At 44.6% G+C, this 16,238-nt stretch overlaps 1 protein-coding gene across 3 annotated transcripts in view; it reads left to right on the top strand.

Annotated features, from left to right (window-relative positions):
- The first annotated feature begins 8,305 nt into the window (after positions 1-8,305).
- FBXW7 (F-box and WD repeat domain containing 7) overlaps positions 8,306-16,238 on the top strand; it is a 253,244-nt gene continuing 245,311 nt past the window's right edge. For all 3 annotated transcript variants that reach the window (XM_090036396.1, XM_090036393.1, XM_090036395.1), the window contains exon 1: positions 8,306-8,656. The gene's annotated coding sequence lies outside the window, so the exon portion shown is untranslated. The remainder of the gene's footprint in view (positions 8,657-16,238) is intronic.

Here is a 16,238-nt window from a genome sequence, read left to right as displayed (position 1 = left end):
TCTGCCACTGCTCTTCATATCCAAAAATCCAGCATTTTTGCTAAAATCTTGTAATCAGTATTTAAAAGCATATGGGTCTCCACTTATGCAGGGACTCCCCATTCCTCCTTTTGCATGATAAAACAACCATTCTCACGTTGAACTTTTTACCCACCATCGTCTCTAGTAGCACCTTCTTAAAACCTTCAATTAGGTCTGGCTCTACCAAATCCCCAAGACCTTTGGTAAAAGGCAGCTGGCAGGCTATTCTGTCCTGGGGTTTTACCTTTTTTTAAAAAAATAAAAAAAAATTTCAAACATCCCTCTGCTTTCATTTCACCTCCTCCATCTTTGCCACATCCTCCTCCCTCTCCTTTATCTCTACCTCCTGTATAAAACTCTGCAGTTGTACCTCATCCACTTCCCTTCTCTGGTACAATCAAGCATAAAACTTTCAGGTCACCTCCATCACCTCCTCCGGCCTTTGTATTCATGCTCCCCCTGCCTCTATCATAGCAGGCAAGTCCCCTCTGCTCTTCGTCCAAAAAGTACTCCTCCAAAGCCCTCTCTGTAGGGTCCAGTTCTCCCTTCATGTCCCAGCCCCTCTCTGCCTGCTTAACAAGATGCTGTAACCTATATTACAGCCTTTTAAGCTCCTCTTTTCTTTTCCTCATCCTCCTACCTGCCCTGCAAGAAAACCTCTTGCTTTATTTTACTGCTTGAGACCATTCCCACTAAGTTTTAAAACAGATTTTCAGTGCCTGCCAGCCCCTATACAGTTTTTTAAAATCCTCACATACTGCAAGTTTAATTTCCATAGGTCCCCACCCCCCTACTGCCGGTTTGCTTTGCCCCCACCTCCATTCTGAAAATAAAATGGTCCATAAAACCCACTGGTAAAGCCTCTTTCTTGACTACTTTAAAATACTTTGAGATTAAAAAAAACCAAGCCAATGTCAGAGCACACCTGCAGTCTGGGGTCCAGTCTGTCACCACTTTTTCTCCCTCTCAAAAACATTTTTAAACTTTCTCTTTTAAAATGAAGCAGGCTTCCTGAGCTATCCAAGCCCCCAGCCTCTCCTCCTCTTTGTCTATTCCCCACCTCAATTATATAGACAAAATTCCCCACACAAGTTGCCAGTTTCCTAAAAAGCCTCTCTCTCCAGAGAGCTATAGGCATTAAAAACTTCTATTTCTGTTTCCACCTTCTCCACTATTGTAACATGCAGAAGTTTACCAGTAAATCACTTCCCCCACTCATCATTTTCACTTGAGGCCTTCTGATTAAAATCACCAACCTTGCCACCCTATTCCCATGAATACATGAGCACCACAAGGGCCCTCAAAACTGTTATTGTCCAGGGTTTTTTAAGGAAAACTTGTTGTATCCCAAGTCAAATCAGCCAAATTAATTCCAAATGTGTGAATTATTCAAGAAGCACACGTGTCCCTACTACTAGCAAACATCCTCCACCCCTACCTGGGGTTTCAGATGCATCTAAAACCTTGGACAGGCATCCTACGCGCTTGGCATTCGGATGCCAATGAGTTTTCCTTGCCTTCAGCCGCAGGGCCACAGGAGCAAGCTGGGGAGAAGTTTCACATTTCCATAAAGTGGGCAAGTAGCCAAGATCTTCCCACTGGAAGTGAAAGTGGGAAGTATTGCCTCGGCCAGAGTACTAGTCCCTGCCAGAAAAGTGGTTTTCTCCTGCAACTAGAAAAAACGCCGTAGTGGTCATGGTGTTTCCCCTGCTAGGTGGTTTCCTGGAAGTCCATACTTTTGCAAGCACAAGGTATCTGTATTCACACAACCCAGTCCCACCATTTCCGACTGAAAACACTTCACAGATTCCATGATACCACTGTGAAACCCATCACTAAGAACTGCAAAAAAACAGCCCTTCTTATATATCTGCATCACTACTTATGTTTGAGCTATCCTCCTCCTGCCTTAAGCAAATGCCCATTTCCTTCTCAAAATGTTCAATTCCTTTATCTAAAAATGCCTCCGCTACTTTACTGCTCTGCTTCTCCAATATCTCCGTCACCCATTCAGGGGTAGAGACCAATGGCATCTCTGATAGCAGGGAGAATCCAGCTTCTCCTATCATCTCCCTTCTCTGCCCCTTTTTCTGCTCATCTTGAGCTTCTTTCCCTTCTTTCACTCGTTTTCTCTTTCCTGTCTGTTTTACTCTTTCTTCCTCATTCTCCTTCAGCTCCCCACTCTTCATCTCCTGCTCCTATGCTTGCTCACCCTCCTTCTTGGTTTCACTTCCCCCTTTGTATTCCACTCCACTTATATCTTCTGTGTCTGTCTCCTTCCCCAGTTATTCTACCCCTTGAGCCATCAATATGTTAGCCTCAAAGCAAGGTCCCTCTCCCTCAGGAGTCCCTTCCACCACCTCTGCTTCTTCTTCCTCTCTTTCCTTCATTCCTCTTATTTTATTTGCAAAGGATTTGGGACACATCCAAAACATGTGCCCATCTTCCCCATACAACTTGCACTTCCTTTTACCTTGGCACTCCCCCCTGCACATGCCCCTTCTTCCCACACTTAGAACAGGTGATGTGAAGGCAGTGGAGTACCAAGTGGCTTGCCTCCCCACATTTGCTAGACACTTTAGGTTGCCCAGAGTAAATCACATATCTGTGATGGACACACAGTGTGATTACTGGGAGCAAATGCTGGACCCCCCTTGTGTTCACTGGGTCTACTTCCAGTAACACCATCACCCTCCATTCTCCTGGCTATATGCCAAAAATGTCCTGCACTCACATCAAGAAAATCCACCTTCTCACAATACATTTCTAACCATGTTTCTGCATCTTCCAGCTGAACTAGATCAGAGAACACTCTGACTGTGACCACCTATTCTCTTGCCTTCTCCAAAACCACAAACTTTATCCAGTTTAATTCCTGTCTGTTTTATTCTTCATGGTACCTTTCCCAAAATTGTTCATATATCCTGGTAATTGTTAAAACTTCAACTCCCAAATCCTGTTATTTTGAAGTGTTATCAAACTATTTTGGTCCCTGAGCTGCACTTTCAGGAAATCAAGTACAATGTTATAGCAAAACTCATACCAGGTCTTCTGCGGTCTCTCAGTTCCCTGTGCTGCATCCAGGATTGTTTGTACCAAAAGCCATAGCCTGTTACTCCCTGCCATCTGCTGTCTTCCTCCCATAGTCCATCCTCTGTAAGATGAAAAAAACTGCTGTCCTGCCCATTGTGTTCCATCCGCCAGCCACCATGAGTTGCTCATCTCCTGCCATGATCCATCTTCCAGTTGCCACCATCTGTTGCTCCACTGCTATTCCTTGTCCTCAGTCCACCATAATCTTCTTAGACTCTCAATTCACAGTCTGCCATTTATTATCCAGCCCAGGTTTATCCACTGCTATATCTCATCCTGTACCTGTAAATGTCACATTCATTTCCATGTGCAAAGCTATTGGATCTGCTCCCCCTGCCTAAAGGGTAGCAGATTCAGATGACCAGGATGCTGCTGCTGCTGCTGCGGCTGTCTCCTCCTCCATCGGCATCCTTGCCACAGCCACTCAGGATCCCCACCAACAAGAGGCTGAGCAGCAATCCAAAGAAACTCACCACAGCAGACCTCCGAACAAAACTGTTGGCTAACCTGAAGTCCTGCTGCCATAGGTAGACTTAAATAAGGAGACTGCCTAGCAGTCAGTCAGGAAGCCTTAACAGTGACCAACTGGTTACACAGTTGTAGGAGGGCTCTCAGTTACAGCCTCTGGCAGGTTTGGCCAGCTAGGCAATTAAGCCAGGCTGGGCAGCCTCTGAGGGCCCCTGACACTGGAGAAGCTCTGTGTGGAAGGCAGTTTATCTCTGTGTCTCAGTTTTCCCATCTGTAAAATGGTGATTAGGATACTTACCTCCTTTGTCAAGTACTTTGAGAACCACTTACAAAAGCTGGATGTTATTATTAAGACAAGGCACTCCCAATACTTTAGTGAACATCCTGGAGACCTAACCAACTGCTCTTGTATCTTTCTAGTGTTTCCCTCAGATCAGGCCCTGGATATTTTAATGCTGTATGCAGGTTCCCTCTGGATTTTGGATCATTTAATCCCTAAGACATTGTGATTATAAACCACTGTGACCACTCTGGTTTATGGTCTCCACAGCTGCACATAAAATATGCAGGGTTTTAAATGCCCTAGGATGGTAAACTTCCTGGAAAAATAGCCAAGTTTTCCTGGGCTTAACATTTCACTGCCTGGGGAAGAAACATTTAAGCTAAACACATCTACTTTTTTATGGAGGCTGCATGGGATAGTAGAGCTATGAGGATGGATTTAAGACTGTGTGGAGTATCTTAGTGCTGCATTTCTATACTTTTTACCTTCTACATTTGAATTTTATGGCTTTTAGATCTATTTTTATCCAAGCTTAGTGACCCTGCCTATTATTAAGATTGTCTGATGCTATCCGTTAGAACACAGAGGAGTCTAGTAGACAAGCGAGAAACTGGTGAGGAAAATGAAGGGGGAAGAAAAGCCTGAAGTGAAACTGTGATCAGATGAAGTGCCAAGGGTCTGGCTTGGCTAAGAGACTAGGACTAGCGGGAGTGTAATAGTGGGAAAGAAACATATCTGACAGGGACAGAGTTGGGATTGGAGGAACAAAAATTAGCCTCTTGTAGTTAAGAAAGAAAACTACTCCAGGGAATATTTTAGCCATGCTTCTACTACAGAGATCCTTTGTAAAGTACTTCCTTTTTGAAGAAGTAACTCAAACCAAACTTATCATAGCTGGTTACTAATTATGCATCCCTCACTTTCTGAGCTAGATGGGCCTGATTTGCAGAAGTGCTGAGCACTGGCTTCTACATTTGAACTCAGTGGGTCACTGTTTTGGATTATATAAAGTGGTATATAATGCCAAGTTCTCTGAACAGTCAGGTTGGCATCTTAGATTAGGCACCCACAATTAGTGAGTGTTTTTACCCATCTCTCTGTCTCAGCTCCTCATCTGTAAAATGAGGATAACAACAACTCTGTAATCGCACACAAGTTTTGAGAAGATAAATGTATTGTTTGTGAAGCTCTTGGCTGCCTTTGAAATAGCTTATATAAACCAAAGTAGTATATCCCTGTCTGTGTATGTCAAAGCAAGCAGTGTTTTAAAGGCCTAAGTCTTGGTCCATTGACCAACGCTCTCCCTTTATCCAAGCCATGAACTGGTGCTGTTTTGCATGGGACTGTTATCTATGTTTTTATATAAGTTGTACCCTGGGGACCCTCCTAGGGATATACTCTGTTCGAGTAGTAGAAAACTGAAATGCTAATATAGAACAAATACTTACGAAGAAGAATTGAAAGGTATGCAACAGTGTAGTCCACCAGGGGCAAGGATATGGGAAGTAGATCCAAGACTGAAAATTATCCTGATGGCAGTAACACATTTGTCCACCTGTCAGGGAAAATGACACTGCCAGATTCTTGCTGAGACTCATCAGGGGAGTGGGAATGGGAAGGGAAGCTGGCACCTGAACAGAGTGGGAACTAGGGCTAATTGAACACAGAGGTCAAGACAAGAATGGCTTGAAAAGTAGAGATGTTCCACTTGAGAAGCTAGAGTGCATGAGAGAGGGACTGGTGCTGTAGGAAGGTTTGGGCATATTTGATCAGTGGAAGATATTTATAGAATGAGGACTCTTCTTGATAAATGGAAGCCATCTATTCCTGTATGTGCAAGTTAATCACAGGATAACTATGAACAAAGCAAATGCAAGCCTAAAATGTATATATTACGTATTCCAGTAGAGACTGGGTTGTATTAACTGAACAAAAAAGCTCAGGTGTTTCTGCATGGCACTGCAGTGCATTGGCATCCCACGTAAGGAAAGTCTAAGAAAACAGAAGAAACTTCTGTGGTGCTTAACCTTTTCCCCCTGCAGCCAGGATGGGCTACACTGAGTCTGACTGTAAGCCAGGTCTGGCCAGTGGTCCTGATCCAGTGCCCAGGGCAGGTATGGCAGGCACCATTCAAGTATATGGAGATGGAGGGGGCAGGTTGGCTCCAACTCATCCCTGCAGGAGAAAGAAGCTTGATTTGGCCCCATGGGGGGAGGAAGTGTGGCCCAGCCTTTGCCTAACACTGAGGGAGGGACCCTGGCTAGGCCCAAACCCAGCCTGGGTGGAAGTAAGCATGCCTTGCCCCAACCTGGTCCAGGAGGGTATGGCCCAGCCCAGTCTAGAAGTGGAGGGAGGGGGTGTGGTCTTGCTCGGCATGGAATGGGGGTACACCTGGGCTCTGATCAGGCATGCGGGGCTTGGGTTTTGGGAATTTAGCAGGGGGCAGGGTGGCCATCTCTCTCTTGCTGCCAAATTTCTGGATCCATGGGCCAGATGAGATGGCTCTGTAGGCCATATCTGGCGTGCAGGCCAGCGGTTAGGACTCATGGTTCATAACACTGATAGTTGCAGCCGTTCTAGAAAAATTCAGATGAAAAAGCAGGGAGATGATGGGTTTGATAATGCATTGGCTAATATCACTTCTATAATTATTGGTACTTTTTTTTCCCTTACATGTGGTTAAAGTTCTTGGTAATTTGACTAGTGATTTCAAAATAAGAGCAATTGCATAGCATTTAGATGGATGTAGAAGCATGAGAGAGGAATAAGAGATTTAAATTTAAAAGAAGCATACTTATGTACATACATAGTAAACACAACTATGTTGGACATAAAAGCAAGAAGATTCAGGCACTGGTCCTGCTTTCCATCTTTTGTCTACAAAGAGCACCTGGAGCTCTCAAGAGACCTTTTTTTAGGATCATAAAAACTAGAGACAGATGCAGCATATAACCCAAGATGACTTTTGAGAAAGGTATACTAGGTCCTAAAATCCAGAAACATTGTAGCGTAAGTCAGCCAAGGCCTAGTTGCCAATAGCTATCCTGCTGGCGTGAGATGACAGGGAGCTTTTTCAGTCACGGAAGCAACCCAAGCTAGGGTGGGAGGCCAGCAGTACTTGTTTCCTCTGTGAACTAATGTTGACTCTTGATGGTAAAAACTTGTGGTAGGAAACCAAATTTTTTCACCACAATTGCAGAGGAAAGGGAGGTAGATATCAACGTGCTTTATGAGTAGAGCTGACACTCTGGGTTAAAAGGAACTGCAGTATGGTTGTGGAGAGGACATGGATGAAGTAATATTCTTTTCCACTTTTCTTTTCTATTGCTGATTAGTAGTGAGCTGGATGCTTCCACAAACAAGAAACATAACACCAGCACCACAGGCTTCCAGTGCCAATTGTGAAAGACACTCCTGACATCTCCCATTTGGTGACACCCTAGACCAGGGTGCTACCAGGAGTGGCAACTACCAGCTTGTTCCACTGCATAATGCACTGGGGGCCATGCTTCTTTTTGGCAGGTGTGCAACAAATTAGCCGCACCCCCTCAAGTGCCACTCTGATCCTGTCCCTTTCCCTTGCCTGAGAGGGTACTCTGTTCTCTGCTCCCAATCTGATCTACTGCCCTGCTTTCTGGTCCCTGCCTCATCTGCTGCCTTGCTTTCTCTTCCATCTAGTGTTCTGCTCCCTGCTGATCTGCTGCTGGGTTCCCTGTTCTCTCCTCGGTCTGCTGCATGCACAGGCTGCCTATGCCCTCGGCGGGTGGCAGCATGCTGCAGGTTGGCCACGCCCCATTATAAACTAGGGAGCTTGTGTTTCCATGAGCAGGTGAAAGGAGAGCCAAGGGCGGGAGGAGAAGGTAACCCCGTACAGCACCCTCCTGTCCACGAGGAGCGGCGGTGCCCGTGCAGGCACTAGAGTGCCTGCTTGCCCCTGGCAGGGCCCGTTCTGCTGCCCTCTCCTTTCCCTTTCTCCAGCTCTACTGCGGTCACCACAACCCGCACACCACCGCCACCCTGTCCCCTTCAAAGACCCCCGGGGGAAGGGACGGAGTGAAGCGCTGAGCCACTGTGGCTGTCTCCAGGCTGCTCTCCTGCGCTGCGTCTCGTGGCGACTCCCCCCCCCCGCCAATCACAGAGGCAACCCAGTGCCGTAGCAGCTCTCACAGCCCAAACCCCGCCCACTGCTTCTACTGTGCCTGTGCTCCTCTCAGCGAGGGTGGGGCTCCGCTTCCTTCGTCACCGCCCCTTTGTCCCAGCCTGAACCAACCCCGCCGGCGGCGCTTCCCCCCCTTTCCTGACGTAATCGACCCGCGCCCCGGCCGGGGGTGTGGCCTGTTGCCTTAGTGACCAACTGTCATCTCCGTGCGCCGCAGCTCCCCCTCCCCCGCCCCTCTCATCAACCAGCTCTCCCTCCTGTCCCCGCCGCGGATCCCGCCACCCGCCCCCCCCCGCCGGAGCCGCCCCCCCCGGGGCTCGCCCCGCGCCGCGGCTCCCCCATGCCCGAGCGCGGCGCGGCGGCGGCGCCTCGCCCGGCCGCCCCCGGGGCCCCGCGGGGCCCCTAGCAGCGCCCGGCGCCTCCGCCCGCCTCAGCGTGCATGAACGGGGGCCGCGGCCCGGCCCCGCCGCCGCCTCCTCCTGCCCGGTGCGGCCCGGTGCGGCCCGGCGGCGGCTCCATGTGAAGGCCCCCCCCCTCCCCGCCGGGGCACCCCGCGCCCCCGGCCCCGGCCCGGCGGGGGGAGGCTCCCGCGGCCCCGCCACGGCGAAGGAAACAGCCGCGTGGCCCCTGACGTGAGTAAGCGCCGGGCGCGGGGGAGCACGTGGGTGCGGCGGGGTCGTTGGGGGCAGCCCCCCGCCCCGCCGCTGGGGCCGGTTGTCCCGGCTCTTTGTCGAGGCAACAAAGAGCTGCCCCTTCGCAGCCAGCTGCGGGGCCGGCCCCCTCGTGGCCCGCGGGGCGGGGAAGTGCCAGCCCCCTCCTTGGCTCGGCCCCTCTCGGGGAAAGACCCCTGTCCCTAGGCGGAGCGAGTGGTGGCTCCTCCATGGGTTGCCAGAGCTGGGGACACAGAGGTGGTCTGGGCTGGGGGGCTTCTGAAATCCTTTGAGGTCCAGATGGGTAGTGCTTTTCTGCCTAGGAGCATGTGGGCAATGGGAAAGCCTGGCCCCCCGGTGCTTTCTGCCTAGGAGTGTGTGGGCAGTGCTTCTGTGCCACCCCTATGTGGGGAGTTGAGTGTTGCCTTCATAACTTTCCTTGTTTCTGGGAGGACTGAGGAACTTGAACTCAAATCATTGCCCCCTTCCCTGCTGATCTGAGCATCCGTCGGGATAGGCGGCATCTTGCCATGCTTAATTTATGCATCTTCAGAAAAAGCAGCGTGGGTTAGTTCAGTCTGACAGTAACATTTCTCAAGCAGGTGCTACAGCACCTTGGGGTGCCTGGAGATCTTTTCCAGGGTGCCATGTGCTGCTAGCATGGCGAGGCATGTACTTCTGATGCTAGTGATGGCTTCAGAGATTTCAAACAGTCATTTGGAGTGTTAAAAATGCTCTGCCCCATTAAGGCTTTCTGGGTTCTCAGCTTTAGTCTTTTTCTGTTGCCAGAAAACCAAGGGAAAGTTAAGAGCTGGCATTTTCAGAGAGGGGTTTCGAGCCTTACTGAGAGGTGCCTCAAGTGTTTAAAAAAGTTGAGGATGACTGCTGTAGCATCCTTGGCCAGCAGCTGCTGGTGGGTTACAGCAGTTGGGCATTATCCCACCACACAGGCTCTGAATAATTTAAAATCTTTGCAGGTTGAGTTTTACATTTGAGAGTTTGATTTGTCTACGCTGGGCGTGTTGTAAAGTTGTGGACAAATTAAGTGCGGTTCTAGCGCTTTGATTTGCATGGTACTTCAGAAGTATTGGCTCTGATATAGTACCGGAGTTCATATAGTTTTTGTTATGAGTGTTTTTTCTATACCTGTTTTTGTTAGGAACAGAAATCTAGAAAAGTATGATAGCAAACTCTAGCTAGGTAATTTTCCCTTGCTTGATATTTTCAAATGAATGGCATAAAAGGTAAACAGTTGACACACTTTTAGCTAAATTCTGGTATTGGCTAGCAGTATTTTAACTGAAAGACCTTGTTCCGTGTCTCCTGCCCATATGTTTGCTGTATACATTTGGCACCAGGTAGAGTCAGTTTCCCAAATTTGTTTATAGCCATTTTTTCATTGGGAAGGAGTTAGAATCTAAATCCCATTGATTTCTTTTTTCTCCTTGGGCTCTTCTGTTTGCTTTCAGACTCTTATGATTTAAAAGGCAATAACGTATGCAGTGACAACCAGACTACACGTGTTGATTGCATGCCAAGATTGTAGAACCAGACTTTGAAATAGATCATACAACCTCCAAAATGATTAGGTAGGAAGAAGTAGAAAAGGTATCTGAAACTTTAAAAATCCTTTCAAGTCAATCAGCTGTGAGCACTGAGGAACTCACCTCACCACCACAATTCTCTGCCATTCCTGGCATCCATGGGGATAGGTGGCATCTTGCCACATTTAATTTATACATGTTCAGAAAAAGCAGTGTGGGATATTTCAGTCTGATTGTAATATTTCACCGTTCTCTTAACACAGTAGCTTTTTGTTACATCTTGACTCCAAATTAAATGCATTTTCCCCTGTCCGTTGCTGCTCCCCTTCCATTTTGCAACAGCCACTCTTCTTTGTATAATAAAAAAGTTATGTTCCTACTTTTTGGAGCCATTTTTACAGTATTGTAGGTGTTCGGTATAGATTACCTTGTGAAAACAATTTATATTTGCTGTTTAAAATGGAATAATGTTATTTTAAAAAAATATTTGCACTACCCTCTTTGATGTTTTCAGTGTGACCAGCGATTCTCATCTTATTCATTATTACATTGTTGTTGGGTAGAAACTCAAACTGAGAGAAAAATACTTAAACATCTTATAAAAAAATTGAGCTCCGTTCATGGGAGCTATTACAAACAATTTCCTTCCTCTCAAAACTGAAAATAACTTGCATTTCGTCTTGGGTAATCAAATTTTACATTACCCATGACAGGTAGTTGCTGCTTCTTTTTTTGGATAGCTTTTACACGTTCATTCTTCTAAGTAGAATGTCAGAAAATGTAGAGTGCAGGAGGCCTCCTTTTGGGCCTACCATCCTCTCTACACAGAGGGGCACTGTTGCCAGTCTGGCTTTATAAAAAAAACTTGAAATAACACATGACTTCTCTGAAGTATCTGGACTGTAATTAGTCTGATACTTGAGCTTGTTGACTCTTGCTCTTAAGCCCATGCAACTCTGAACTGATTTTGCATATATAACATTAGCATACCTGATATCAGAACCAAAGCCTTAAATATGTAACATTTTTTTCATGTACCAATATTTAAGTAGAGTGAAGTGTTTCTGTTGGGAGTGAATTAATGGTCACAAAACATAATAAATGTTACATTTTAATAAATCTGTAAATAAATGTTACATGGTAGTAACTTTTTTCTTAAGGAACTTATGGAAGGGGTAGATTGACCTGAACTGGAATCTCCTGTTCATTCATAAACCAATAAATTATAGGCAGTGACAGTGGAAACCTCTACATTATACTTTGCCTGAATGCTGATATTTTAAAAATGAAAAGGTGGTTGAGCCTCCATACTTACTCAGTTCTAGGTCTCTCTGACACTGTCACTTAGAAAATAGGTGTTTGTTTGTTCACTAGGAAGTGGAATAAAGCCACTAAATGTTCATAGTATGTAGCTAGTGGGCAGGAAACTTAGTTATATGAAAAAATTAGCATAGTGCTTTTCTGGTCACTTTAATGCCATGTCTTGTTCTTGATGGTCCTGTAAATGCGGTAACTGCAAGAGTTGGTTATTGATTTCAGAAATAAGCACCTACTTCCTTTGAATGTTTTGCTGTCCAGATATTTGAGATAAAAGCTCTTTTGGCTTTAATAATTTACTAGCATAAGCATGTAATCTGAAGAAACGTGAGGTCTTTTTAAAGGGTAAAAAGAATGAAAGAATTTACTAAATTACTTTTTGATTCATCCCCTCAGGGTAGTTTCATTCTTTGTATTGAATGTTGGAAAAATAGCCAGTGATGATATAATTCAGCTATAACACAATTCAAATATGCAAGGGGTATTTGTTCAAGCAGCCTTTATTTTTACATTCCTAACTTTGGAGTGTTTGACTGTGCAACATCTGTGGTGTTCTTTTAAGAGATTTTGAGTGTAATTTCCTAAGTGTTGAGAAGGCAAAGTAAAACAATGAATTCCATCCTGTGGCACCCTGTTGACACTTGATTCATCACAAAGGTTAGAACCTTTAGTTTTACCGTAGACAGTTTTGCCACCTGAGCTAATGGAACAACTTTTATAGAGGAGGATGACTTATTGCAGTGTGACCTGGCACTGGAGAGTAATGAGATATGAGACTATACTTTGCCAAGAAATTTCAGATAATTGCTGACAGCGTAAGAATGGTGACACTAAGGAATCGTGTTATGTTCTAGGTTCTGGAAGGGCTGGTACTTTAGTTATCATAGACTCTTATTCTTTCTGGTCCTTTCTCCTCCCCAGTCCCATTCTTTTTTACCTAACCAGTCCGATTTCTCCACTTTGAGTTCTCATTCTACTCTCTGTTCAGAAATCCCTAATATACTTTCTCCTTATAGTTTCATAGTTAGTAGGGTCGGAAGGGACCTGAGCAGATCATCAAGTCCGACCCCCTGCCATGGCAGGAAAGAATACTGGGGTCAAACGACCCCAGCAAGGTGTTTGTCTAGCCTCCTCTTACCTTACTACCAAGCACTTACTCTCCTGTCTCCAGTTATTATCAGTTTCCCGTATAGCAGTGCATCTGTTTTTTTTTTAAATGTATTTATTTTTACCATCCTGGTTTTCTGTCACTCCCTCTTCCTCTCTCTGCTGGCTTCCAATCATAATAATTCCAATTTTGTTTCCCTCCTGAATATCCCAGTTTTTTAGCTTAGTTCATCCAAGTTCTCCCTGCCTGCTGGTTCCACATAGGATTTTTCTCCTACTGTATGCTTCATACATGCCCTGCCAGTGGCTCAGTTTCATCTCCTTACCCAGCCACTCCCAGTTTCATCAGAGCTTTACTCAGTCTCTCTTTTTACCTCCTAACTCCTACCTCTCCAGCCCCAAATTCTAGTTATTTTTTCTTTTTCCCCTGTTGTCTCCTGTCCCACTTGCTGCCCTCTCAACAAGATGCTTGTTCCAATCTGCTTAATCTCTCCCCTTCTTGATTTTTCAGATCCAGATGTTGTCTTTAAAGTATTTCTCCTCTAGCTCAGAACAGAATCACTGAAAAGCATGAGAACTTTGTTATTCATAGTGCAGTTTTGTGGATCTGGCATATGTGCTGGCACATGGAGTTGCATTTGTGAGGGGAAAGTTCTTGTCAGGCCTGGCTGGAGTACACCTAGCATGGATGGGATCTTTGGAATTTATTTTTCTGTTAAACTGTATAAAGGCTTTGCTGAGAATATGTGAATTCTGATCCCACCCTCCCCCAAGGTTTATAACCTGAACTAATTTGTGAAGGTTTTTGCAGGGATAGTGCGAGAGAGAGACCCTTGCAGCAAATTCTTGAACAAATTTTGAAATCCCTGTTTCAAAGCATGTAGGCTTTAGAACTGCTATTAAAAACAACTATCCAGATTTTGTAACCTGAGTAAGCCAAAATTTTTCCCCTAACCTCATTCTTGGAAATAGCTGAACCATTTTGACTGAAATGAGAGGAAGAAACACTTGCTCTGAGGTGGGCATTCAGGATGGAAAATCAGTGAAAAAGGTGGTCTATCTTACAGTATCTAGTAAAATTTGAATGCTCGGTTCCCAGCTCTGTCTTCTGAAGACATTGTATAGATTTCCTTTGAGCTCAAGATTTCTTTTGAGGCCAAGGACTGTGAGTTCAGATGGAGTAGTGGTTTTGTGAAAAGTGTTCTGCCACTATGATAAGTTTCTGATGGGGTTCATGCATGAGCATAGTGGTTGTCTAGTTTCAACCATATAGTTTTCATGTGGGCATTTGGTCTTCTGTATGAGGTGTGGCATATATTCTGATAAGGATGTATAGGATCCATGCATTCTGACAGTTTGGTTGTGGTATCTGTTGATTTTGGTGAAGGTGGAAATATGTTGTCAAGTTTTGTGTCTGTAGGTTGGCAAGATCTTGTTTCATCTGCTCTGTGTTGGAGATGTGTCTCAGCAGAATTTATCTGCTGTCCCTTTAAACCTCTACCTTTTGCGGACAAATAAGAAATTTGGAAGTTTAACGTTCTGCCAAGTTTGGGTTGATTTTTATAGGAACAGCAAAATACAATCCCAGATTTCACCCTTCAGATGAATTAAGTCCACACTCCAAAGCATCAGAGCTTCTCAGTGAAATGATTGCATGTTGACTTCAACATGAGCACCCTTATCTTTTTACATAACCTCTCCCTCAATCAGCAGAGCCACCTGGCATTCAATAGTTCAATCTGAGTTATTTAAGCTTGGCAGAGATTTTTAAGTAATTAAAAATAGGGTCTTTTAGTGCAAAGGGTTAGCCTGCCTTAGCTAGAGATGTTGGCTACCAGTTCTGTCTAGGTGACCTGTGCCTGTCATGCTAAACCTTGCAATCATGTTTATTTGATTTAAATGCATTTCATAATTTTTATCACCTAAAGGTACATTGACATGCCAATTATAAGATACCCCTTAAATTGAGTAACCTTAATAAACTATATATAGACTCATTAAATGAAATGGTATCATATAAGTAAAAATAGTTGAGTACAAGAAAGGTAGACTACAGGAGGACTGCTTTTAGGCTTATCATCCTCATTACACAGAGGGGCACTTGTTGTCAGTTTGGCAACAGTATATATATCCATATTTGTAGCATACCCTATGTCTCTGGGTTAGTGAAGGGCTGTATCTACACTAGGTTCCATGTATGTCTTCAGGGATGCCTTTGTGAATGTGCTTTCTGTCTGCATATACCAAACCCAAAAATATGGCATGTGGTGAGGCCACACCTGAGGCATCCTTCTGCAGCCACTCTCAAGACCTCTGTCTCTGGCGTGGTTGACACTGGCTAGTAGTGATGCCTCAAGAGTGGATTAATTGCCTTGTTTCTACGTTTGGCACACGCTAATAGGAGTTGGTGGTTGGGTTGTGCGGTTGAGCATCCTGGTGCAGCACAGGCATGAGAGGTCCATTGTGGAATTTCTTAAATCCATAGGATGTCTCTTGAGTATTGGACTTGTATTTCTGATTTAGATGAGTTACTACAGTACATGAATACTCTTGTGTTAGGTTACCGATACCATGTCCCTGACTGTCAGTAAGTGTGGGGTCTGTCATGGACAGATATGGGGTAACCTGCTCTTAATAATGTTACAGGTTAGCTTGTATTATAACAGATGTGGTATAGTTGAGATTGAGTGGCACTTTGTTCAAATATACTTAAATCTAAGTGCTTATTTGAAGAGTCTTAAGTATTTAAGTGTTTCGCAAAAATGTAAAGTGGGGATAGTTCCCAAATTTGGGGTTGTTTCCCAAAATACGGTCACCTTTTAAAAGGCATTTTGCAAAATTACCCATTTCTGATAAGTTTTGCACTCACTTGGGATTTAAACTGTGATTCTAATTCTACCACCTGATCTTAGTAGCTGACCATTATTTCAGGTTGTATATGGCACCTACTGCTCCTCTTGGGAAGACAGATTTAAAAAATCATTTACCGTAGATCTTCAGAATGGCTCATCACAAAACTGCTGATCCAAAGAGATTTTGAAGTGCTTCAGTGTTAACTTATTATGCATATGATACATATACATCATGCAGATAATACTGTGGTGTGTTGTGGTCATTCAACCTCTGCTACACCAAGCACTGGGAGAATGTGTGCATGTTCCTTATTTACTGCATTTTGCAGGGACTTCTTTTGGAAATTTTGTCCTGAGGCCAGCGTATGAGTAGCTAGTATAGGAATGGTATTCTTAAATGCTTTAAAAACCAAATACAAACTCTAATTTTACTTTAGAAAAAGATCTATGCTAATTAATTATCAAAAATCAGGATCAGTTCAGAGTAAAAATGATTTAACTCTAGGATACAGAGTAGTATAATTATGCAACTTTCTTCCCCCTTGATTCCTGAGCAGTGCTGTGCCTCAAAGCTCCTTGTATGTATCTGACTGTGAGAGGTGCTTATTTGGCTCTCATTACTGTAATATATGAGCACTTCACAATTTTTAACATTTATCTTTGCTATACCGCCTCAACACAGTACTATCTCCATTATTTGCATGGGGATAATGGAAGAAAACAGGGGACTTGCCTAAGATCACA

This window comes from Crocodylus siamensis, chromosome 2, assembly GCF_052110815.1.
Source record: "Crocodylus siamensis isolate JL-2025a chromosome 2, ASM5211081v1, whole genome shotgun sequence".
Taxonomy (NCBI): domain Eukaryota; kingdom Metazoa; phylum Chordata; order Crocodylia; family Crocodylidae; genus Crocodylus; species Crocodylus siamensis.
This window is presented reverse-complemented; position numbering and strand designations above follow the sequence as displayed.